General features: G+C 37.0%; 1 protein-coding gene across 5 annotated transcripts in view; it reads left to right on the forward strand.

Annotated features, from left to right (window-relative positions):
• fuss (SKI family transcriptional corepressor fussel) overlaps nucleotides 1–26,337 on the forward strand; it is a 67,238-nt gene that overhangs the window by 30,166 nt on the left and 10,735 nt on the right. The window contains exon 1 of one of the 5 annotated variants that reach the window (XM_036822754.3): nucleotides 16,338–16,822. The exons of the other annotated variants lie outside the window; for them this stretch is intronic. The gene's annotated coding sequence lies outside the window, so the exon portion shown is untranslated. Of the gene's footprint in view, nucleotides 1–16,337; nucleotides 16,823–26,337 lie in introns of those variants that run through there. 5 annotated transcript variants of the gene reach the window in all.

Consider the following 26,337-nt stretch of genomic DNA (forward strand, 5'->3'; position numbering starts at 1 on the left):
GTACCAAAACAGGTCATCATCGGGTATTTTTGCACATCAATTTGGGTCCCTTATGTTGCCATATCATATTAATATTTTCGAACATATCAATATTGTGTTTATCATACCAGATTGATATGCTCAGTGAGCATATGTGTGAGAACACATTTCAAATTTGTGACAAAACTGTTATTTTTAATACCAATATGTAAATGTTCAATATCGAACTGATAAGCTTTCATAACAAACTGATATATATGGTTTCATATCAAACTGATATTCATATACATCCATTTGCAACATTTCATATCAGATTGATATATTTGTAATATCAATATTAACCATTTTTATTTTTTGGTTTTTGCTTAAAAATGAAAATTAAAACCCCTTTAAATTTGCTTCAATTAATAATTTTCAATTTATTTTGGGTTCACTAGAAACATATTTCAAGCACTTAGCAATGTATGGTCGATCACTCTGAATTCGGACCACTCATGTAGGCTTACAACAGCGCCAGGGAGTCCTTCTCCTGTCCTCGATGGAGGACTCCCAACGAAGTGATGGACGCCAACTTGCCCAGCATGGCATCCTGGCCAGCCATTTGACTTTGTTATAGTGCGTGCAGTTCAGCCACCGAAAAGCGCATTTAAGAAGTAAATAAATTCGAATAAGACAAACATCAAGTAAATACAATTGAATTTGAGATGCTAACCATTTGCAAAATAAAGTAAACCGCGCAAAAAGTAGCTGCGGCAACTCAGTAAAAAACAAGGAAGAACGCTATAGTCGAGTACCTCGACTATCAGATACCCGTTAGATTGAAGTGCGCCACCCTTGATCTCAACATATGGTTATGTGGGCGGTAGACAAATTTAAGCGTTATGGGCGATCTCAATTGACGATACTTATACTCGTACATGTCAGTTAACATTTTTTCTAGCAAGAAAATTGTGGGCGCCAAGGGTTTATCCGGTTTGTGGGCGCGGCAAACTTTTTTTGATCTATCGATAGGTATTGACGAGACTAATACATTTCAGTTAAAATTTTTTATCTTCCAAGAAAATTGTGGGCGCCACAGGTTTATGGGCGTTAGAGTGATCGTGGCATATTCGCGTAACAAACTTGCGCTGCGTACAAGGCTACGGAATCAAAATCTGAAATCCAAATTCTCTACCTTTGACAGTTTCCGAGATGTCTGCGTTCATTTTTACGATTTTTTGAAGTTTGTGGGCGGTTTGTTGGCGTTAAAGTGGGCGTGGCAATCTTTTTGGGCTATCGATAACTGTTGATAAGAACAATAAATTTCAGTTACAATTTGTATTCTAGCATCAAAACTGTAGGATTGGCCTGTTACATACTTTCCGACGAATCTAGTATATCCTTTTATTCTACGAGTAATGTCAAATTAGTTGAAATTTAAAGTAGGCTGCGTCTCAGCATTGTATGCATTAAGGCTTAAAATCGTGATTTCTGCACAACAATTTTTTATATTCTCCCACAACCAAAGTCTGGATCCGCCACTGAAAGAGGTGTATGCTAACACAGTATATAGCGTTCTCCCTTATCTTATCCGTTACTCGTAGACCAAACACTTGAACCATATGTCATTATAAGGGTATTTTTATCGAGATGTAAAAAGGCTTCTAGTTTTAACTAATATTTAATGTTATGGTAAATAAAAAAAAGGATGCTACGCTAATTCGGTGAGATAGAATTAAAAAAAGCATTTATGATTAATAGCGTTTGATTGTCTCGCTTTGGAAAGCCCGCAAGTCTACCGATAAATAGCAAAATAGAACAAAAAACCTGTTGTATTATTGCTATTTATAAGGGCTGCTCTATGTTGCAAACATACACATATACTTACATATATGACTAGATCGGGTCGTTTATGGATCGTTACCAATAATTTATATACCTTAAAGCTGTGGTGCAAATTACTAAAGACAAAATTCAGTGTGTTGCGTGCCGACAACCAACTTAAGAGTTGCATACTTTTCGAAGAAAAAATTGGAGTGTCATAGGAGTCGCTATACCAATTTGGCGGTAAGCAAATTTATTTTGCTTGAATATACATATGTGAATAAAAATGAAACGAAACTTTGTATTTACTGTGGTTTTGTTTTTCTTATAAGTGTTAGTTAGGGTCGAGTAGTTACTAGTCCCTATCCCAAACCTATAAAAAAGAAATTCGTTTCAAAAGTAATGCAGTCTTAATATTACAAAACTTGAAAAATCTCGTTCTTATCAAAAAACAAGGAAGAACGTTATAGTCAAGTGCCTCGAATATTAGATACCCGTTCTTCAGCTAAAAGGAGCCCAAGGCAGGTGGAAATATACAAGCAGCAAATCGCCCTTTCCCGAGGATGCAGTGCGCCACCTAGTGGCGATTACAATATTTGGTCATAACTTCTTAATAAAAGGTCCGATTTCAAAAATTTATAGTTAGGTATTGACTTAAAATTCCATTTAAACTTACAAAATCTTTTAAAATGTGAGCGTAGACAGATTTTAGCCTTCTTTTATGTCGATCGATAGGTATTGATAAAAACAATAAATTTATATATATTTATATAATAAAAATAATAATAATAATAAGACCATACCATTGATGTTGCAAACACCCCCACGCTTTAAACTTTTGACTTAACATGTACTTCCAAACATGCGACGACAATAAATATATAAGTTATAATGATATAGAAATTCTGTCCGATAAGAAAAGCTAACGTTAAAATTATAGCTTAAAAGAGTAGTCATTTCAAATTTGTATGTAAGTTGCGGCATCGAAATCACTCGAGTAATCCTTTATGAGTACAACTACAACAGCGCTTACCTTCGATGACCACACATTAATCCCTTTCAACACGTGTATCGTCTGACACCGATTTATGTAAGTATGCAAGTCTACGAGTAAGTGAAAAAGTAAGTGAGTAGTCAACTTCCAGACATATGTATATATAGCCAAGGCCAGTACTTCGTAGCCCACATAATTAATCACATGTGGTTGTTTCTATGTACTTTGTATATACACGAACAAACATATCCACATGCATCACTAAGAATAAGAACGGTGTGCATCGAATCACAATGCAGGTTCTGAATTCCATCGGCACAATTAGAATTTGTCTGCTCCAGCACTTGGTAATTGGCAGCCTGGTGACCACCGATCGATAACAATAAAATTGTTAAAAGCGCAAAATGCCGCAAAGTGTGTAATTTGTCGAGCGCAAAAGGGGAGAAAGGCTGGCAACGGCGGCTAGAGACCCAACCAGACTATATTTGAATCATCAATGGCGTGTTTAAGCAGTTTGTCAGCGCCACGTGGCAGACGGCTGTTTCAGTTTCAGGCGGTCTTTGCAGTTCGCTGGCAACAGCAGGCGGTGGTGGGTGGTGGGATACTGGTGGCATTGGCTGGAGCACACTCAGAAAAACTATGAGAAAATTGCTGGCAACCCATAAATGTATAACAAATGATGTACTGGTAATTAAATCTGCTATGAATAACATGAAGGGAATCGGTAGGTAGAAGTTTATACACCGTGTAGTTAATGTCACGCATTTTTATGCCCGTTACTCGTAGATCAAAATGGTAAATGGTATTGCCGGAAGAAATGTAACAGGTAGAAGGATGCGTTTCCGTCCACAAAGTATACATATTCCTGATCTGGGTCAATAGCCGGGCCGATCTAGCTATGTCCCTTTGTTTGTCTGTCCTTTCTTAGGGCCGTTGAGATCTCGGCAACTATTTAAATTCAAATTATGAGTATATTTAGCTTTGGTTTTGCCAAAATTCTTATGCCCACTGGTGTATATTGTAGTAGCTTTACATACCTCTGAAAAAAAACATATGTTCAAACTACTTGCAACTGAAATTATTATAAACTCCATCGATCTATATTAAAAATAAAAAATGCATTGTTCTGTAAGTGTAGATAAAAATAGCCCTACTTTACGATTTTCTTGGCTTGCCTACAAACTAAAAATTCGTTAAAAATATATTTGTTTCCAGTTTTTCTTGTTTCGAACTTGCAAATTCGAATTTTTCCTGAGTGTGGTTGAACGAGTGCAAGAGCATCGATTATAAACGAGGATGAGGATGGACGAGGGCCGTGTGCCGATGATGATGATGATGTAAAGCGTCAGCCCTATTCAAAAACAGCAACTCAAGCAACCTCCACACCCGTATTTCGCTGCTGGATACTACGAGGTGCAGTAAATAGAGATTTAAACGCTCGCATTTCTATCGGCTGGCCACTTTTCTGCTGTGTTGTCAACGCAACGAAAAGTATTGACAATGGCTATATCTCTCAATCGCTATCCACTATAAATAATGTAGACTGTGGATTGCATGTAGAACTCCTTACGCACACTGAAGTATAACAAAAAAACAAGTAATATAAATATTTCTTCTTTTGCAGTAACGATCATAACGCATTAAATTCTACCATCGAAAAAATGCAGCATTTTATAGATAAAACCCAAATACATTTTTAACCGAATTTATAATACAAAATCCTCATGTCTTGACCTCCCATTATTGACTTCTAGAAAAATCGTATGACATTAAACCGAAATTACTTCATCATTTCAAGATATATTTAATCCAAGCAATAAATTAATAAGCGAGAATAAGCAAATATTTCGAATCGGATTCTGCACGCTCCTTTGTTAATTTCCCGTGCACACGCACACTTTACCCTTACCATTACCACTTAATAAGAGCAAGAGCAGTTTGGAACGATGATGTATACACACTTTCAGTCCCTTGACGAACCCACGGTAGCATGTTTTCTTCGTGATGGTGCGCAGTTATTTAAAATAATATTTCCGTATCCGGCAAATAATACGAAACGCGTGTTTCATCCAAAGTCTCCGCCCACCGAGCTCTGACCGTCCTGGGACTATACGACTTCACTTCTAAGCCGAATTCCAAAATTGTTCTTAAGTCTAAAAAAATGTTTTAGAAGAGAATATTGGAGTAACTCTCACTAAAATACCGACAGCTCGACTATAGCGTTCTTCCTTGTTTTGCTTACTATAAAATCTTAATTAATGTTGAGTTTTAACATGCTGCAATAGAAAGCTGATCGTGCAAATTATTTACACAAATGAAAGACAAAACAAGAGAGAACGCTATAGTCGATGCCATCGACTATAAGATACCAGTAACGGGCAGCTAAGTGTACTGGGAGTACCCAGGCAGTGCGAGGGATATAGGGATATACATATACAAGAAGAAAAGCGCCAGTTCCCAAGAATGCAGCCTTTATTTGCTTTTAACTTGTTAATGAATGTCCTGAATTCAACAATTTTTGGCATGTAGTTGGACATTAATAATCAAAACAAAGTCTAATTTTAATTTTTTGGCGTTATGGGCGTTTTTAGGTGTTAGGGCGTGGCACCCTGCTGAAACAAACTTGCGCTGGGCAAGAAGCTCAAGAATCTACAGGCCAAGTCCCAACATTCTAGCTTTTATATATATATATATATATCTTATAGGGTCGGTCCTTCTACCTGTTACGTACTTGCGAATTTAGTATACCCTTTTACTCTAAAAGTAAGGGGAATAATTACATTGGACTGAGAAAGCGATAAATTGTTTTCAGCGGTATCTTGTACCCCTTCACAAGGCCTCAAATCACCTTAGAACTCTCTATTTCTTATGGTAATTGACATCGACGTTTTTGCAGACAGACCGATAGAAAAGGAATTTCAGGTATTTCTTTCAACCAAATCAATACTTTTAAACACATACATATATATGTCTATATACCTACACATGTTCATATACGTCCCGCCTTTTACTAGCAAACACAAAAGCAAAGATCATGCAGTTTTATTCATGCGCAAATCCACACACAATGCATAATTTTAATTGTTTACCTCAAGGGTAGGGCTCAGCGCTCCTCGCACCAAAACCCCACCCCCTAAGTAGGGGTTGGTTGAAAACTATTCATTTTTTCCGTTTGTCTATATAGGGCGCGTCACTCTGTTCGGGTGTTTAGTGTAACGATTTTGACCTCTTTTGTTTGTTACAAAACCTTGTCGGCATCGGCTGTGGCTTGTAGAATCCCCTACTCTTTGTTATCTAAGCTATATTACGGACCCGCCTTTCTTCCCTCCTCTTCAATTGTTATCTCTCTTGTTTTTTGTTTGACCTGACCTCAATCAGGATGAAATCTGTGGCTGACGACTTTTTTTGAGCCAGCTTGAGCATTAGACATTTCTTAACCAATAACAGCTACACGCTGCTGATATCGAGTAGTTAAGGGGTCATGAGGACTTCTTTTGTTTGGGCAAGTTGCGCGTATTATTTGCTGTCGACACATGCCTAATGAAAAGTATTAATTCCGTCGGCACATATACATACACTTTTTCAACTTGGCCCGTTCGGATTGCCGTTGGGACATAATTTTGATATTTTTAAACCTCTTAGTCTTATGCTCCGATCCTTGCAGTAGAAATTACACATACTTAGTCGGCCGTTTTTATACCCGTTTCTCGTAGAGCAAAAGGGTATTCTATATTCGTCAGAAAGGTGAGTAACAGAAGGAAGCGTTTTAGACCCTATAAAGTATATATACTCGTGATATATATTCTAGCCATGTCCATTAGTCCGCCTGTCCGCCCGTCCGTATGAACGCTGAGATGTCGAAAACTAGAAAGCTAGAAAGTTGGGATTTGGCATGTAGACTCTTGAGCTTCTTGCGCAGCGCAAGTTTCTTTCACCAAAATATTTCTCGCAGCGTGCACTACATGATCTGCCGTCCACAGTGATATTTACTGTGTAATGTTGCAGAATTTATTTACAAACAAGAAGGAAGATGGATCGAACAAAATAAGTATTTTATTCGAAGTATCTCTGAGTAATGGTAGAGGTAACATTTTTAATAACAGAACAAAAACAAGGATGAATGCTACAGTCGAGCGCCTCGACTATCAGATACCTGTTACTCAGCTGAAGGGAGCAAAAGGGAGATATGCAAGCAGCGAAGCGAGATTGTGAAGGGCCCCTACCCCCAATTTCAATATATGGTTATATAGGCGGCAGGCAGATTTATGCGTTGTGTGCGTTTGTTAGAGTGGGAAAGGCAACGTTTTTAAGTCAATCGATAGATTTTTCAATTTTTTTCAAGAATGAAAACTGTGGCTGCCACAGTTTTTGGCGTTTGGGTGGGCGTGGCAAACTTATATGTCAATCTATAGGTATTACGGAGAACAATACATTACCGTTAAAGTTTTATTTTCTATCATGAATGCTGTAGGATCCACAGTTTTGGTCGGTTTGTGGGCGTCAGAGAGGGCGTGGCATGTTCACGCAACCAACTTGCGCTGCTTACGAAGAGAAAGAATCTAAGTCTCAAATCTCACCCTCTATCTCTAATAGTTTCCGAGATCTCAGCGCCTCTACGAATAACGGGTATAAAATCTACATTTTAATAGATTACAATTTAAAGCAAGGAAGAACGCTATAATCGAGTACCTCGACTATCAGATACCCGTTACTCAGCTAAAGGGACCAAAGGGAAATGGAGATATGCAAGCAGCAATGTATGGTTATGTGGGCGGTAGACAGATTTAAGTGTTATGGACGTTAGAATGGGCGTGAGTTAATCTATAGGTATTGACGAGACTAATACATATCAGTTACAATTTTTTATCTATCATGAAAATTGTGGGTGCCACAGGCTTGGGCGGTTTGTGGGCGTTAGAGTGGGCGTGGCATATTCGCGTAACAAACTTGCGCTGCGTAAAAGGCTACGGAGTCTAAATCTGAGATCCCAATTCTTTATCTTTGATAGTTTCCGAGATATCCGCGTTCATACTTACGATTTTTTGAAATTTGTGGGCGGTAGAGTGAGCGTGTCAATCGATGGGTATTTCAGTTAAAATTTTTATTCTAGCATCAAAACTGTAGGAGCCACAGTTTTCGGCGGTTTGTGAAACAAACTTGCGCTGCGCAGGAATCTGCATTGTATTGTAGCTCTTATAGTTTTCAAGACCTCAGCGTAGCGAATCTATTATACCCTTTTACTCTACGAGTAACGGGTATAACATAAGAAAACGCTATAGTCGATGGCCTCGACTATTAGATACCCGTTACTCAGCTTAAGGGAGTGTGAGAGGGATGGAGATATGCTTAAAGCAACTCTGCTTTTTTCACTAGCACACCTAGCCTATAGCGCCACCTATCTTCCTCTTCTATAGCGCCACTTGGCCTACAGCGTCAACTAGCCCATAGCGCTCCTAGCGACATCGTGGTGTATTAGTGAAATCAGATTATTTGCTGCATGTGGTGTGCAATCTCGATTGAATTGCAAAATATTAATTATTTCTTTGTTATAACTTTTTAATAACTGGCTTGTTAAATGTTAACAAAATAATCAATAATACGGGCGCCAGATGGCGATTGTGGGCGTTGCATCCTGCTGAAACAAGCTTGCTGAAGTCGAAGAATCTACTTCTACCAACATTATAGCTCTTATAGTTTCAGAGATCTCAGCGTTCATACGGACAAGGCTTTTACTTTACGAGTAACGGGTATAATAAATTTTGTTTAATTCCACTTGTCAATACCTATACCTACCTGAAACCAAGAACATTTTCAATGACGTCACAGACAATAAATTGAAGTGAAAAGTGTTAAATGTATTTATACCCGTTACTCGTAGAGTAAAAGGGTATACTAGATTCGTCGGAGAGTATGTAAGAGGCAGAAGGAAGCGCTCCCGACCCCATAAAGTATATATATTCTTGATCAGGATCACTAGCCGAGTCGATCTAGCCATGTCCGTCTGTCCGGATGAACGCTGAGATCTCGGAAACTATAAGAGCTAGGCTATTGAGATTTGGCGTGCAGATTCCTGAGCTTCTTACGCAGCGCAAGTTTGTTTCAGCGAAGTGCCACGCCCACTCTAACGCCCACAAACCGCCCAAAACTGTGGCTCCTACAGTTTTGATGCTAGAATAAAAATTTTAACTGAAATGTATTGGTCTCGTCAACACCTATCGATTAATCAAAAAGTTGGCCACGCCCACTCTAACTCCCATAACGCTTAAAGTTGTCTACCGCCGGTAGGTGGCGCATTTCAATCGCGCTTTGCTGCTTGCATATCTCCATTTCCCTTTGGCCCCTTTAGCTGAGTAACGGTTATCTGATAGTCGAGGTACTCGACTATAGCGTTCTTCCTTGTTTTATATTACTTTTTATGATACAACTAGAAATTTCACCAAAATGGGGCGTTGCCACGCCTTTTTCTGTTAGTTTGCTAATTATAAGCCCAAATATAAGAACCGAACTCAAATATTTGGTTTTGCTTGAAGTTATTAATTTTGGCCACATAAAGTGTTCAGCCAGCCTATAGTGCAATGTCGGAAAAACTTTTCTGAAAAAAGAAAAATGTGGCTCAAATGCATGTTTCTAAACATTTTCATAAAAACATAAAAAAAATAAGCAAAATGATTTTTGTAAAATTTTTTGATGATGTATAAGAATAATAAATACTAATAAAAAACGACATGTGAATCCGGTTATTACAAAAATTTAATTATTAATAACATTGTTCACAGGCGTGTCCAAAGGCTGTATTTACAGGCCGATGGGGGAAACTAAAACGCCAACTCCGGAACAAGAGCCCTTGCCTAGCATGACATCAACCTCTATATCCGGGACTACGACCGATGTAAAATTTCGATTACGACGCCAATTTTCAAATAATTTTTACACATTTGACAGGGTGTGTTCAAAATTGCATAGTATCTCAAAACATTGCCAATTAAATAAACTATCTAAATTCATTTGTAATGCAGTTTTCGAGATATCGTCTTACATAGGGAGGATGGGATGAGGCCAACTATAATACTAGAATCAAAGGGTAAGACAACAGTCATGCATACACCAGTTTTGATGAGCTCTTAAAATTCGGTTACTCTACGTGTGGCTTCAGCCACTACTCTACAACAAGTTAAGATTTTTAGACAAGAGGAAACGGGTTTTCTTTCTGAGTATTAGGCTTAAAAATATGTTTTTTGTGTTTGTATTTTTTTTTTAGTTTTTTAAAGTTTCCCCGAAAACGGCGGCATTTCCACCAAAACCCAGACTGGTCGCACTGACCCGGCATTTTATCTTACATTACATTTTACATGACAGATGATGTAAAAAGACCTTCACTTACATTATAATAGAATCAGGTGTAGGCAGACGAATTCAAACAAGTTGGCGCGAATTGAATAAAATCATTTGCCAATTCAGGATAAGTTCGGAGATAATCTTAAGGTTTTAGCGTTATGGACGTTTGTGGGAGTTAGAGTGGGCGTGACACCCTGTTGAAACAAACTATGCTTTGCAGAGCCTCAGGAATCTGCATGCCAAATCCCAACTTTTGTAGCTTTTATAGTTTCCAAGATCACAGCGTTTATACGGTCGCAAACGCTTGCTTCTGCCTGTAACAGATTTTCCAGCGAATCTAATATACCATTTTACTCAGATCGGCTGAGTTTCACTAGTGTGACTGAAGTTTTTAAAGTTCACCCGCAATGCATGTAGCATGGTCTTACTGTCAATCAGCTGGGTTTGTTGACATCAGGAAACCAACCAATTGGAGCAATTCAAAAAAGACAAGTATGGTGTACAAAAGAAATTATAATAAAAGAAGAGAGAACGCTAAGATGCCATCGACTATCAGATACCCGCTACTCAGTTAAATATACTGGGAACATTCAGGAAGCGTCTGTCTCCTCGAGTGCACACTTTATTTGGTTATAACTGTTTAATGTATGGCCCAAACTTAAAAATTTTTTCAAAAATATTAAAAAAGTGGGTGCTAAACGGGTTTTAGCTTTATGGGCGTTTGTCGGCGTTAGAGTGGGCAAATTTGTTTAGTTCAATCGATAGGTATTGAGAAGACCAATGTGCTATTAAAGTCACTATACATATATATTTACGTAAGCAAGGCCACGTTCACTTGGTAAATGTATCCCGTACTTAATTATAAGCACATTTATTCTAGAAATTTAAAAAAGTAGGTCTAGTTAGATATCGAAAGATTGACCTACAACTTTTTTTTTTAGTTTTTATACCCGTTACTCGTAGTGTCGGAAAATATGTAACAGGTATAAGAAGCGTTTCCGACTCCATAAAGTACATATATTCACCTAGCCATGTCCGTCTGTCCGTCTGTCTATCCGGATGAACGCTGAGATCTCGGAAACTATAAGAGCTAGGCTATTGGGACTTGGCATCCAGATTCCTAAGCTTCTTACGCAGCGCAAGTTTGTCCACAAACGCCCACAAACCGCCCAAAGTTGTGGCTCGTACATTTTTGATGCTAGAATAAAAATTTTAACTGAAATGTATTCAATCTCGCTTTGCTGCTTGCATATCTCTATTTCCCGTTGGTCCATTAAGCTGAGTAACGGGTATCTGATAGTCGAGGTACTCGACTATAGCGTTCTTCCTTGTTTTAATAATTGATTTATTTAAAAAAATGTTTAGTCTTTAGCTTTAAACTTAAACTTTAAATTTTATCCTAAAAAAATATCTAATAAGAATTTTTCTCTTCAAATTAGTGTTGCATAGTGTGCGGCATTGAAGTAAACCTCAAGTGTTTTTCGTACTGAACTGCACTTTATTATCTCAGTTGTTTAGAAACTACAAGCCTTTCAAATCTGTCCTTTATTTTGGGTTTCCCGCCAAACCAGCGGGTTTTTCCAAAAGTCGTAAAACAAAAATTGTTTTGTCTTGTTTTTGAACGGGGCATCGGGTTGTAACAAATTATGTATCATTCGACAAACTGTCAGAAATTAACTTGGCCAATAACCAATTTTCCAATTTTGAAAATGTTCACTTTTAGACTTTCCCCGTTTTTCTTTTAACCATCATTTTAGGCCTACATAAACTACAATATTATTTTAAGCGTTATTTTGAATAGATTTATCATTAAGCATTGACCCCTTTTTAGACGGTGTCTGTGGCGTCTAGTAGGTGGCGCATTGGTAAAAGACAAAACAATGCCAGTTATAGATGCCGTGTTAGTAAACGACTAAACTTAACAGGGCTGTTATACATGACGCTAAGCGACGACACTTAACAGGGCTCTTGTAGGTGTGTTCAATTTTTATCAAATGCCCTTAGATCTGCATCACAACAATACTTATCGATTTATCGATAAATCGATTTCAAGAGAAATTTTAATAAATATTTAAAACTTTGAAAATGAAAACGTTTTTAGTTATATTTTTTGATAAAAACAATACAAGAGAAACAATGAAATTTCATTTTTGATTTTAATTCCATTTTGCACTTCATTTTAATGCACATTTATAAAAATAACTATTTGTAATATATTCAAATTTATAATAAATAATGAATAAATTAATTTTTAAAAGTCGGAAAAAATCGACAAAAACATCTTACATGTCAAAACCGTACAAATTTACAAGTAAAATAATATTTTTTTTTAGTATTTACTTTATTTACTTGAGTATTTACTTCTCACTTTACTTTGGTAAAATGATGAGTTCCACTTTGGTAAAATGATGAGTTCCTCACAGGTATAACACTTAAGTTTGATGTCGGATTTATTTTATAAAACAAAAATAAAAGTCTTATAAAAAAGTGTGGACACAAACCTAAGTTGAGTTTCTCTCCAGTTTTGAAAATGCATTATTTTAATATGTAGGGTAGTTTCACCACCGACCCCTTGAGGGCGCTTTTGCCCTAGTTTGTGTGTTTGAATATTGGCTATTTTCCTAGTTTCACACCAGGAATAAGAGTCCGGTAGTAGTGAAGGGACATCAAAATCTCTGTATCGACATTTTCTGAATAAAAATACAAATGAATATCGATGTTTTTCATCTGATAGTTATCGCTTGTTAGTGCGCAGCTGTCACGTACGCAAACGGAGACAGCTTAGTAAAAGAGGGAGATAAAAAATCCCACCTCTTGGGGATGTGAAAATATATCAAAACATCAATATATCGATATTTTTGGAATAGAAATATATATTTTTATCGTGAAAAAGACAGACTAGAGGTTTGCGGATGGTCAATGATTTCGAAACTGGGAGCTGTGGGTTTTGAATTTTTCGGACTGGTTTCTTTTTACGGATTTTTAAACTCGAGATGAAAATAAAAATAAAATAGGAAATATACGCAGCGGTGTCGTAACTTGTGTTATACAAATTTGGTACTGATTACAAAACGAATTTCTCCCGGTATCCGGGATACGAACCCTTAGAACCAAGAACTAAAGCTCTGATAAGCATCAAAGCTGTTTGCCAACAATCACTTTTTGCGGAACCTGTATTTTTTGTAGAGCGAGACAAAAATATGTTAATTCAACGTTACATACAGTGTTGCCGAATCAGCTTTTTTCCCGCCATTTTCAGCCTTTTCTTTACATGACCTAGCGGGCATATTTTAGAAACCGCGGGAATTCTGGCTCTTTTTAATTTTAAATCAATTTTTTTATATCGATATTCTGTGACAGCAGATCTTCGATCCTAATCGTTTCGAGAGTGTCATCTTTATGAGGAGGTTCACGCTTAAACATATTTGCGACCAAATGCCGAAAGTTTTTAAGCAGAAATATGGAGATGCTTGGCTTCAGCATCCTCATTTTAATACTCGTAGAGGAAAAGGGTATACTAGATTCGTCGGAAAATATGTAACAGGCAGAAGAAGAACTTATATAATTCGACTGATTACAGGTATGGGTTGCGAAGGCACAAAAAATGTAGCGCAAAGTACCCTTTATAAAGCTTGATACGGTTGATGTCGAAGGTGATAAATTTAATATATTATAATTAATTAATTATTAAGCACAACTTAATATTAATTTTCGATTTTTTTCACATTTTTTTTTTTAATTCAGATGTTTTTGCAAAAAATCTTTTTTTCACCCTAGTCCCGCCGAAAACAGCTTTTTTTCTCAGCAAAAGTTGGCAACACTGGTAACAAAAGCGCACCACTGTAATAAAAAAAAATTGATGTAAAATGTACATAAGTCCTGCTTTTTTTTGTAATGTGTTATATGTTTTTTAAGTTTCCGTTTCCCCTAAAAAACTTATTAATTACTTCTTTTGTCAACATTTTCAAAGCTTCTTCAAAACTCTCAATCGTTAATTTACTTAATTTGTTCAGTATACCCGTTACTCGTACAGTAAAAGGGTATACTAGATTCGTCGGAAAGTATGTAACAGACAGAAGGAAGCGTTTCCGACCCCATAAAGTATATATATTCTTGATCAGGATCACCATGTCCGTCTGTCCGTCTGTCTGTCCGGATGAACGCTGAGATCTCGGAAACTATAAGAGCTAGGCTATTGAGATGGCGTGCAGATTCCTGAGCTCCTTACGCAGCGCAAGTTTGTTTTAGCAGGGCTGCCACGCGCACTCTATCTGATAGACGAGGAACTTGTTTTATTCGAAACGGGTTAAAAGGAAAAAACCTCACAATGTGTATATAAGTTTTAAATAACAAATAACAATTTAAATGAATTAAGTGTATAGATATAGTATCACTGTGGACGGCAGTCCACGTAGTAAAGAAGCGCGTCAGGAGCACACTCCTGGAGGGGACTACCATATATGGCCGCAGTGATGCACTTATCGAAAGGTATCGCTGGGGCTGGGCTGGTGGTCAATTCTGGGCTCTTGCTAACAACACGCGTCGAATGACGCCTCATTTAATAAAAAAGTTTAAAGTTTAAGATTTAATAAAAAGTTATTGCAAAAGCAAGATTTTGGTGGACTTTACAAAATGAAAATTGTACTGTTCCTCAGATTGTGTATTTGTCCCAAAACGTTGTTTTATAGTCTTTACAATTTTAGACGGTTTGGCACCGGTTTAGCTGAATATAACAATATTTAGTTTTACCACTTTTGGAAAAACCTGCAGGACTAGCGGGAAAAAGGATATAAATAGCTAAAGCTCTTACGCCCGTAAATTGAGAACTACTAAAGCTTCAGACCTCAGATCGGGTATGGCACATAACAAACTTGCGCTGCGTACGAAGCTTAGAAACCTTAATGTTAAATCCCAACTCTCTAGCTCTTATTATTTCCGAGATCACAGCGTTCACACGGCTTTCAGTCCACGTAGTGACGAATCGCACCGGGGTGGGCGCGAAGCGACTGCTATATAGCCGCAAACTCAAAAATCTGCCACGGTAGTCCAATTAAAGCAATTAGTAAGCTGATCGATATGTTGTTTATGTTGATATGAAGACTTTTTAAGATAGGTAGCTTGGGACTCTTGTGGTGAAAATAAAATAAGAAAGTTTTTAAATAGCCTTCTAGATACCTTCAAATCTTATTCGTCAATAGCGTTTTTGATTGATGCAAATGTCATTCAACTCGAAATGAAAGAATAAAGAAGTTTATAGCTTTACATATTCTTTAACGAAAAATTTTATGAGGTACCTTCTAAATTATATAACTGACTGACTTATTATCAAGCGCGAGTTCCAGTTAAATTACCCAGTTTATGAATCCATAAATTATGCTGCCACGAGCACTATATTATTGTTTTCCTAAGCGACTACTATATAATTGTTTTCCTAAAGCTCCAGAAATCACGCTACAATCAAACGAGAAATATAAAAAATATGTCGTCCAAAAAAAACGCTCATAAAGTTTGACTAAATAAAATTTAAATTAAAATTTAAAGTTAGTATAGGCCTAAAGAAAACCGGTGAGCTTCGTCACTACGAGAACTACCGCCTATAGTGACGTTATATACAGTTACCTTTCCAACACATTTTGACCAAAGACTTTTTCTGCGGTTTTGTCTAGATTATTTTTTTTGCTGGGGTTTTGCGATATAAAAAACTTTGAGATAATGAGCAAAAACAAATGAAATATGTAGATAGTTATTTATAAAAGTTATACGAAAAGACAGTTGTATCTTGTACGACAATTTTCGTATTATAATTATATGTTCTGACATGTCAAGCAAAATTTAATTATCATAACTCAATTTGGTCGGCAAAGTTAATTTCATTAAAAACAACATTCAACAGTTCAAATATTGTAATTTGTACCACATACATATCCCAGCGCAGGGTGAAATTGATAAACTTTTAATACAAACGGAGCGCAGGCGCGGTGCTTCGGAAACGCCCCCTGAATTGGGAGAGTTCTATCTTATTGGTTTGTTTGTACTTCATATATATATATTCTCCTTTTCCTGTTGTGTTTCCTTTGTTTTCGGTCTCTTATTGGCTGAAATACGACTAAGTGTATTTTTTTCCCGATTTCACAGGTCCTACATCGTTTTTGTTCCTCAATCCTACATTCTCTTTAAGCTTGTCAATATCAACGAAAACGGTGTTTCTTATTCAGTTTTCGTACCTTTTATGTGATGCGATGTTCTAGTGCTCAGAGAAAAAACGCACATGCGTTACAAGTTTTTAGTGAAAATTGAGTGGAAACTTTCTTATATCAGAACAATACGTTGTAAATTCGATATATTCAATACAGGTACAAGCCAGTTATAAGTAATGCAATAAAAATGGAGGGAAACCTTTAAAGAAACAAATATAATTTTACCTTCGAGTGTCAGTGAATGTCAATGCATTGAAACGGATTTTAGGCCTACACCTAAAAAAAAATTTTAAAAAAATTAAGTGGGCAAAAAAACACGTGAACTAATCCAAGCCTAAATTTAGGGTGATGGGTTAATAAAAAATTGTTAAAATATGTTTAAAGAAATATTTATTTCGGCTTTAAGTCCTGATTCGCTACAATTATAGCTAAACGTCTAAAGTTAAAGGCGTATAAAAAGTGTATAAGTGCACCAATGGAATGCGAAAACGACAAAATTTTACAAATGACATCGGTAAGTGGGGTTTATGCTAATTGTAAACCAACATAGCCCATGCCAACGATGCGCATGTTGCACACCATTCAGTTAGCCAACAAAGAGCAGCTCAAGATACCAAAAATCTTTTGTGAATATTTTTGACTCTAATTTTCCGCAACACAAGTTTTATACCCATTATTCGAAGAGTAAAAGCGTATTTTGTGTTAGGGAAAAGTGTGTAATAGGTTGAAGGTAGCTTTTCCGCCCACACTGTATGTTCTTGATCAGAATCCCTAGCCGATTCGATCTAGCCATTTCATGTGACTGTCTGTCCGCTTGAACGCTGCGATCTCGGAAACTTTAAGAGGTTCAAGTGGTTCGGGATTTCAGTTTAGAAATCCTTAGCTTCGTTTGCAGCGCAAGAGTGTTACGCGACACTAACGCCCACGAGCCGCCCAAAACCGGCTTCTACAGTTTTAATGCTAGAATAGATATTTGAACTAAAATGTATTATGTATTACTCCAGTCAAAACCTATCAGTTCACCTAAATACCTTACTTTTTATACCCGTTACTCGTAGAGTAAAAGGGTATACTAGATTCGTCGGAAAGTATGTAACAGGCAGAACCCCATAAAGTATATATATTCTTGGTCAGGATCACTAGCCGAGTCGATCTAGCCATGTCCGTCTGTCCGTCTGTTTGTCCGTTCGGATGAACACTGAGATCTCGGAAACGATAAGAGCCAGGCTTTTGAGATTTGTTTGATATATTGTAAATGGATACTCCCAAAACTATAAGTTGATATGTCAGAAAACACCAAAGTTATAACTCTTTTACATTTTTTAAAAATATTTTGTTGATCATTCCTTTGGGAACAACAGGATCACAGAAGAGTTTTAGTGTTTTGGTTGTTTGTGGGCGTTAGATTGGGCGTGGCACCCTGCTGAAACAAACTTGCTAGTGATCCTGATCAATAATATGTATATATACTTTATGAAGTAGGAAACGCTTCCTTCTGCCTTTTGCATACTTTTCGACAAAACTAGTATACTCTTTTACTCTACGAGTAACGGGTATAGAGACTTTAATGATTTTAATTATTAAAAATTTGCCAAGTTTGTTAAAATACAATACAATCCGTTCAAAATTTATTCCAAAAACCAGATTTTGGGGGAATTTTCAAAATGAAAATGTTTGTTCTTTTGTTTGTGGGTTTATATGAATCCCTTTTTGGTTTAAGGGTCCTAGACCCTATATATGTGCTTTAAGTAGCTCGAGATAGACTTCAACGACTTTTGGATAAAACCGCTGGTTTAATGGGAAATTCAAAAAATAGCTAGATATTTTAAGCTTATAGTTTAACTAATGTTATTCAAAATGCTAATGTGAATTCAAAAACTAGCTAGATATTTTAAGCTTATAGTTTAACTAATGTTACATATACATACATGCCAATCAAGCTGCCTTTGCTTAAATTTTCTAAATACAAAAAATTTAAAGCCATAAAAAAGTTTTTTTAAGCCATTTTTGTCTATTGTCTTAAAACAGCCCTTGAGATTCTGTGACGAAAATTGTAAACTGTAAATTGGACTAAATAAATACATAAATAAATACAAAAAATGATATTCCCAATAGTATAAGATAATACGTCAAAAAACACCGAAGATATAATTTGTTTCGTATGTAAATGTTATTTCCAAGCGTAGGAGTTTATATGTTTAAAAACACCGAAGCTATAATTTGTTTCATATTATTTTCCTACCAATTTTCCGATCCTTCCCATGGCAGCTATATGGTATAGTCGTCCGATTTTGATCAAATTTAATTCGAAATTCGAAACTAATTAAAAATGTTATTTCCAAGCTTAAGAAGTTATATGTTCAAAAACACCAAAGATATAATTTTAGAAATTTTTTTTTTCGATTATTCCTATGGGAGCTATAAAATATATGATAGTTGTCCGATCCGGCTGGTTCCGACTGCAAAAGATATAAGACTTTTGGGAAAGTTTCAGTCCGATAGCTTTAAAACTGAGAGACTAGTTTGCGTAGCAGCGGACGGACAGACGGACATGGCTAGATCGACTCGTCTATATCAGGATCACTAGTTGAGTCGATCTAGCCATGTCGTCTGTCCGGATGAACGCTGAGATCTCGGAAACTATAAGAGCTAGGCTATTGAGATTTGGCATGCAGATTCCTGAGCTTCTTACGCAGCGCCCAAAACTGTGGCTCCAACAGTTTTGTTGCTAGAATAAAAATTTTAGCTGAATTGTATTGTCCTCATCAATACCTAGTTTCCCACCCCCATTTTAACGCCCACAAACTTCAAAAAATTGTAAGTATGAACTCGGATATCTCGGAAACTATCAGAGATAGAGAATTGGGATTTCAGATTTAGATTCCGTAGCCTTGTACGCAGTGCAAGTTTGTTACGCGAAGATGCCACACCCACTTCAACGCCCACAAACCGCGATGACAAAAAATGTAAACTGAAATGTATTAGTCTCGTCAATACCTAACATAACCTTACATATATTGAGATCGCGGGTAGGTGGCGCATTTCAATCTCGCTTTACTGCTTGCATATCTCCATTACCCTTTGGTCCCTTTAGCTGAGTAACGGATATCTGAATGTCGAGGTACTCGACTGTAGCGTTCTTTCTTGTTTTTAAAGTATAGTATTTAGACAGATTTTACTGTCGCTCCGAAGAGTTTAGACTTGGTACTAGGAAGAATATGACGCTTTCCAAACAATCCTCTCAATGTACTGTTGTGTTGAGCATTGATTGGCACACATACGAATGTATTAATTTTGAAAAGTCTCCCAAAATCTTGTTTTGGGCTTAACTTTTAAAAGGAGCATGGAATTTTAACATGTGAGGTGTCATTCGACGCCTAACTGTTGCACTTAACCCCACCGGCCCCAACAGTTTCATTTTTCAAAGTTTTACTTTTGCACTTTCACCGCTCTTTGTGCCATGCCAATTGATTTTCCTAAAGTTTGGTATACAATCCTTTAAGTTATTGCGATTCCTTTCGATCAGTGTATCCCTTGCTAGGATCGAAACATCGTTTCATTGTTTTAGCACGATGCCTCTCCCACTCAAACGATCACAAGCGGCCATAACTCTAAAGCCTTTTTAGCGCCAGGTTCGAAAGATAGACTATTGCTATTGCTCTTGACCCAACCAAGCATCCGCAGCCTGTGCGATTCAAATAGTGCTTAATGCAGCATTTACCTAACTTTCCGGTCCATTTCCTCATTTTCTGGCCTTAAAGCCAACGCGATCGTTAAACATTGGTGTAAGTCAGAATATTGGTATTATTATTTTATGAATAAGAATATTTTAAAAAGTGTTAACGGGTATCTGGTAGCAGGCTTTCTAAACTTTATCGTTCGTCAATGTTTTCCATTAGTGTTATGAATATTTGGCAAAATGTTTTCTCAATTACCAACTCCTGAAAAATGAGTGTAGGAAATCACCAGAGCGAACGCTATAGTCGAGGCCATCGATTATCAGATACCTGTTACTCAGCTAAGTACACTGGGAGCCCACAGGGAGTGCAAGGGAGATAAAGATATACAAGTAGCAAAGCTTCTACCACTAAGATTGCACAATTTATTTGCTTATAACTGTTGCCCAAATTAAACAATTTTCGGCATGTAGTTGGACATTGATAATAGAAACAAAATCTCGTTTAAATTTTTAAAAAATATTGAAAAATGTTAGTGCTAGACGGGTTTTAGCGTGATGGGCGTTAACTTGCGCTGTGCAAAAAGCTCAAGAATCTACATGCCAAATACCAAGCCTCTAGTTTTTATAGTTTCCAAGATCTCAGTGTTCATACGAACGGACAGACGCACATGTTTAGACCGACTCGGCTATTGATCCTGATCAAGAATATACCTGTTACATACTTTCCGACGAATCTAGAACACCCTTTTACTCTATGAGTAACGCGTATAAACACTAGTGTCTTACGTAAAAGCTCACGCGCAAAGCATTTTAGATATAGCGGGAACTGAATTAAAGTAGAGAGAGGCTTAATTTTTCAGTACCGTTATTGTTTCCATAGCTACGAGCTTTTAGCCTCAAAAGCCAAAATAATTAGACAAGGTAAACTCAATTATCCGCACATTTCATTTCCAAATGTTAATCGTCAAGCAATTTAACCCAATTAAATATGCATGATGTTATACGTGTAAACAAAAGGCCATCACTGGGACCAGCACCAGCAGCGACAAGCTGTGTAATAAAGTTTGCCCGCCCCCAAATAGAACACCTATTATTTGCCTGTTGACAGTAACCACTCAAGCGAATTATTGCCAACTCATCAGTGGGTATTTTAGTCCATTTTTTATCTCCCCCAGTATCTGCATTTGTATCCGTGCTCGTCAAAAGGCATATGCTTCTGAAATCAACCCCTGGGACATCAGGACATCCGAAACGTAATCGTTTTCGATTTTAATAGGCCGCCGCACATATACAATTGGATGACTGTATGACGAGTGTACTCTTCCCACTTGAAATATGAAACCTGGACAAGCAATTGAAGTGAAAGTTTGAGGCACTCCCTCTGTAAACAAACCACTCAAATTAATTAGGGATAATTGAATTCACGTTGCAAATGCGCTTTGCTACTTTAATTGTTATGGTTTCCAGATTTACTTATCTTCCTTACGAATTAATCGACTATTAGATACCCGTAATATATGCATGCAGAATAACGACTGTTTTCGATATGGCACACTTTACTAAGTTATAACTTTGTACTAAATGGTCAGATTTAAGCTCGTAGAGTAAAAGTTTATATTAGCTTCGTAGGATAGTATGTAACAGGTAGGAGGAAGCGTTTCCGACCCTATACAAAATCATATCTATTACAAATGTTGATATAAATCCGTATCATATTGATAGGATTTCTTATCATATTGATATGAATTCGTATAAATTTGATATGTTTTTCATATCAAACGTAACATTGGAGTCTTCGAAAAAAACTGACTGTTTTTCATATTTTTTGTGTATTTAACGTATAAAGTATGGTATATTTATACCCTTGCAGAGGTATTATGATTTCAGTCAGAAGTTTGCAACGCAATTGAAAAAAATTATTTCTTTGGTGTTTTCTAACATATAATCTCCTACGCTTGGAAATAACATTTTTTAATTAATTCTGAATTTTGAATTTAATTTGATCAAAATCGGACGACTATATCATATAGCTGCCATAGAAACGATCGGAAAATTGGTGGGAAAATAATATGAAACAAATTATAGCTTCGGTGTTTTTAACATATAACCTCCTACGCTTGGAAATAACATTTTTTAATTAGTTCTGAATTTCGAATTTAATTTTATCAAAATCGGACGACTATATCATATAGCTGCCATAGGAACGATCGGTAAATTGGTGGGAAAATAATATGAAACAAATTATAGCTTCAGAGTTTTTCGACATTTTATCCTATACTATTGGGAATATCATTTTTTGTATTGTTAAGAATTTCGAATTAAATTTAATAGTTATAACTGCAAGGGTATACAAACTTCGGCTTGCCGAAGTTAACTTCCTTTCTTGTTATACCCGTTACTCGTAGAGTAAAAGGGTATACTAGATTCGTCGGAAAGTATGTAACAGGCAGAAGGAAGCGTTTCCGACCCCACAAAGTATATATATTCTTGATCAGGATCACTAGCCGAGTCGATCTAGCCATGTCCGTCTGTCCGTCTGTCTGTCCGTCCGGATGAACGCTGAGATCTCGGAAACTATGGGAGCTAGGCTATTGAGATTTGGCGTGCAGATTCCTGAGCTTCTTACGCAGCGCAAGTTTGTTTCAGCAATGTGCCACGCCCACTCCAACGCCCACAAACCGCCCAAAACTGTGGCTCCTACAGTTTTGATGCTAGAATAAAAATTTTAACTGAAATGTATTGGTCTCATCAATACCTATCGATTGACCCAAAGTTTGACCCAAAAAAGTTTGCCACGCCCACTTTAACGCCCTCAAACCGCAAAAACCTGTGACGCCCACAATTTTTATGCTAGATAAAAAATTTTAACTGAAATGTATTGGTCTCGTCGATACCTATCGATTGATTCAAAAAAAAAATTGACACGCCCACTCTAACGCCCATAACGCTTAAATCTGTATACCGCCGGTAGGTGGCGCATTTTAATCTCACTTTGCTGCTTGCATATCTCCATTTAGCTGAGTAACGGGTATCTGATAGTCGAGGTACTCGACTATAGCTTTCTTCCTTGTTTTTTTTTGTGTTGGGGCAGTTTTAACCATTAAATAGTTGATTTATCTTAATTTTTTTGTGAGTAACTATCGCCTGGTTCATAAGGAAAGGATGAGGGATCCAGGGTTTTTTAATACCCGTTACTAGTAAAGTATTGCTTTGGGGAAAATTATGTAACAGGTACAAGAAAGCGTCTCCGACCCCATAAAGTATACACATACAGTTACGACCATGAAAATAGTTGTGCAACTTGGAATAACATTAGAAAGGTAATTCTCGCTAATTTTACCGTTATCCTTCAAACGTGTTTCCACTTTTTGCTCGGAATGGAACGTAAAGAAGAGGAAAGAGAGAAAGTTCCGTTAGATTTGCTACGGGAAGAGAAGTTATACCCGTTACTCGTAGAGTAAAAGGGTATACTAGATTTGTCGGAAAGTATGTAAGAGGCAGAAGAAAGCCTTTCCGACCCCATAAAGTATATATATTCTTCAACAGGATCACCAGCCGAGTCGATCTAGCCGTCTGTCTGTCCGTCCGGATGAACGCTGAGATTTCGGAAACTATGCTACGCCCACAATTTTTATGCTAGATAAAAAATTTTAACTAAAATGTATTAGTCTTGTTAATACCTATCGACTGATCAAAAAAAAAGTTTGCCACACCCACTCTAACGCCCATAACGCCTAAATCTGTCTACCGCCCACATAAACATATATTGAGATTGTGGGTAGGTGGCGCATTTCAATCTCGCTTTACTGCTTGCATATCTCCATTACCCTTTGGTCCCTTTAGCTGAGTAACGGGTAACTGATAGTCGGAGGTACTCGACTATAGCGTTCTCCTTTGTTTTTGATTATAAATAGAATATGCAAGCTAAATTTGCCGCTCATTAAAATAGTAGTGGTTGATGTGAGAAGTTCTAAAAATAAAACTTAAGTAGTTAAGAACTCCATTAGTAAGTTAAAATATGTGTTTAATATTTTAACGATAAAAATTTAAAATTAAATTTTTTTAGTGGGTCATGGGAAGCACTGTTCGCCCGAAATGAGAAATTAAATTTTTAAATTAAAAAAAAATAATGAAAAAACGTATGAGGAAATTGAATACATCGTTGGATGCTCATCTACCATGATATTAAACGTCATTCACTAAAAATTGAAGCCAGAAAATCGGAGTGGAAAGCTCAAAACTACTGCGGTAGACGACAGACAGATTGTGCGATACGCCACGATTCACTCATTCGCTACTGCAGGGTAGATTAAAAAAGAATTAAATCTGGCGATTAGTCTTCAAACACTTCAAAGACGTCTGAGAGATAATAATTTATTTGCCAGAAGTTCAAGAATGGCACAAGAGATCGACGTAATGACATGGCCAGCTCTGTTTTCGGACTTAAACCCTATTTGAAAACTTGTGGGGGATGTTAAGAGAGCTATATCTATTGTAAAACCAATAAACAAAACTCAGCTGTGGATGGTGGTTCAGCAAGATTGGCATGACATTCCAGTAAAGCGGTGCCAAGACCTTATCGATTCCATGCCACGCCATTGCACCTCCGTGTTTCAGAATAACGGATATTCAACTAAATATTAGATTCTAGATAATAAGAGATTATGACTTTTGGGGATATTTTGGAGATTTTAGTTAAGTTTTTTTAATTTTTTGTAGTCACTACTATTTTCAGGAGCGGCCAAATGTTGTGATTATTTTGTTTATAAGCCCTGAAGTGCAAACTATAATAATTTATAATAACAAAATCAGCTGAACTGATAAAATGAAGTTTGTAAATTGTTACTTTGAAAACATCGTAGAAATAAATTGTGATTATCAATTGATTTTCCTGCCTAACGTGGTGAGATCAAGTTCAGTACTATTTTTATGATCACAGCTGTATATTCTTAATCAGTATCACTAGCCAAGTCGATCTGGCCATGTCCGTTGTCTGTCCTTCCGCGTGAACGCTTTAGATTTACTTAGATTCCATATTTTTGTATGTAGCGCAAGTTTGCCAAACATGCCACGCCCACTCCGACGCCCACAAACCCCCGAAAACTGGCTTCTACAGTTTAATTAATAGAAAAAAATTTTAACTGAAATGTATTGTTTTCCTCAATACCTATAGTTTGACTTTAAAAATGTTCACACGCCCACTCTAATGCCCACAAACCAAATTGATCACTTTTTCAAAGATAACACGGAAGAACGCTATAGTCGAGTACCTTGACTATCAGATTCCTGTTACTCAGCTAAAGGGACAAAAGGGAAATTGAGATATGCAAACAGCAAAGCGAGACTGAAATGCGCCACCTACCCCTGAACTCATTATATGGTTATTTCGGCGGTAGACAGATTTAAGCGTTATGAGCGTTAGAGTGGGCGTGGCAAACTTTTTTTTTATCAATCGATAGGTATTGACAAGACCAATACATTTCAGTTAAAATTTTTTTTGTCGTTTTGTGGGCGTTAGAGTGGGCGTGGCATATTCGCGTAACAAACTTGCGCTGCGTACAAGGCTACGGAATCTAAACCTGAAATCCCAATTCTCTATCTTTGATAGTTTCCGAGATATCCGCGTTCATACTTACGATTTTTTTTAAGTTTTTGGGCGTTAAAGTGGGAGTGGCAAACTTTTTTTGGGTCAATTGATAAGTATTGATGAGAACAGCACATTTCAGTAAAAATTTTTATTCTAGCATCAAAACTGTATAAGCCACAGTTTTAGGCGGGTTGTGGGCGTTAGAGTGGGCGTGGCTCGCTGCTGAAACAAACTTACGCTGCGTAAGAAGCTCAGGAATCTGCATGCCAAATCTCAATAGCCTAGCTTTAATAGTTTCCGAGATCTCAGCGTTCATTCGGACGGGCAGACGGACATGGCTAGATCGACCCGACTAGTGATCCTGATCAAGAATATATATACTTTATGGGGTCGGAAACGCTTCCGTTACATACTTTCCGACGAATCTAATATACCCGTTTACTCTACGAGTAACGGAGTAACAGCTGATCAGCTGTTTTCACTATTACGCCACCAAGCCGCTAGGGGCGCTATATGCTAGTTGGCTAGAAGAAGAAGATAGGAATAGATATAGCGCCACCTAGCGACTATAGGCAAACGACTATAGCGTTTTACCTTGTTTAATATTATCTTTTTTATCAGTTTGACGGGTGCTTTGCCAGGCAAATTTTTTTCCATCCAAAATCTCATAATAATTCATTATTTTCAGATATACTTATCCACATGCAAATAAATGTGTTAACATGGTACATGGATGATACCCACCTTAAAAATGAAGTTTGAA

This window comes from Drosophila suzukii, chromosome 4, assembly GCF_043229965.1.
Source record: "Drosophila suzukii chromosome 4, CBGP_Dsuzu_IsoJpt1.0, whole genome shotgun sequence".
Lineage (NCBI taxonomy): Eukaryota > Metazoa > Arthropoda > Insecta > Diptera > Drosophilidae > Drosophila > Drosophila suzukii.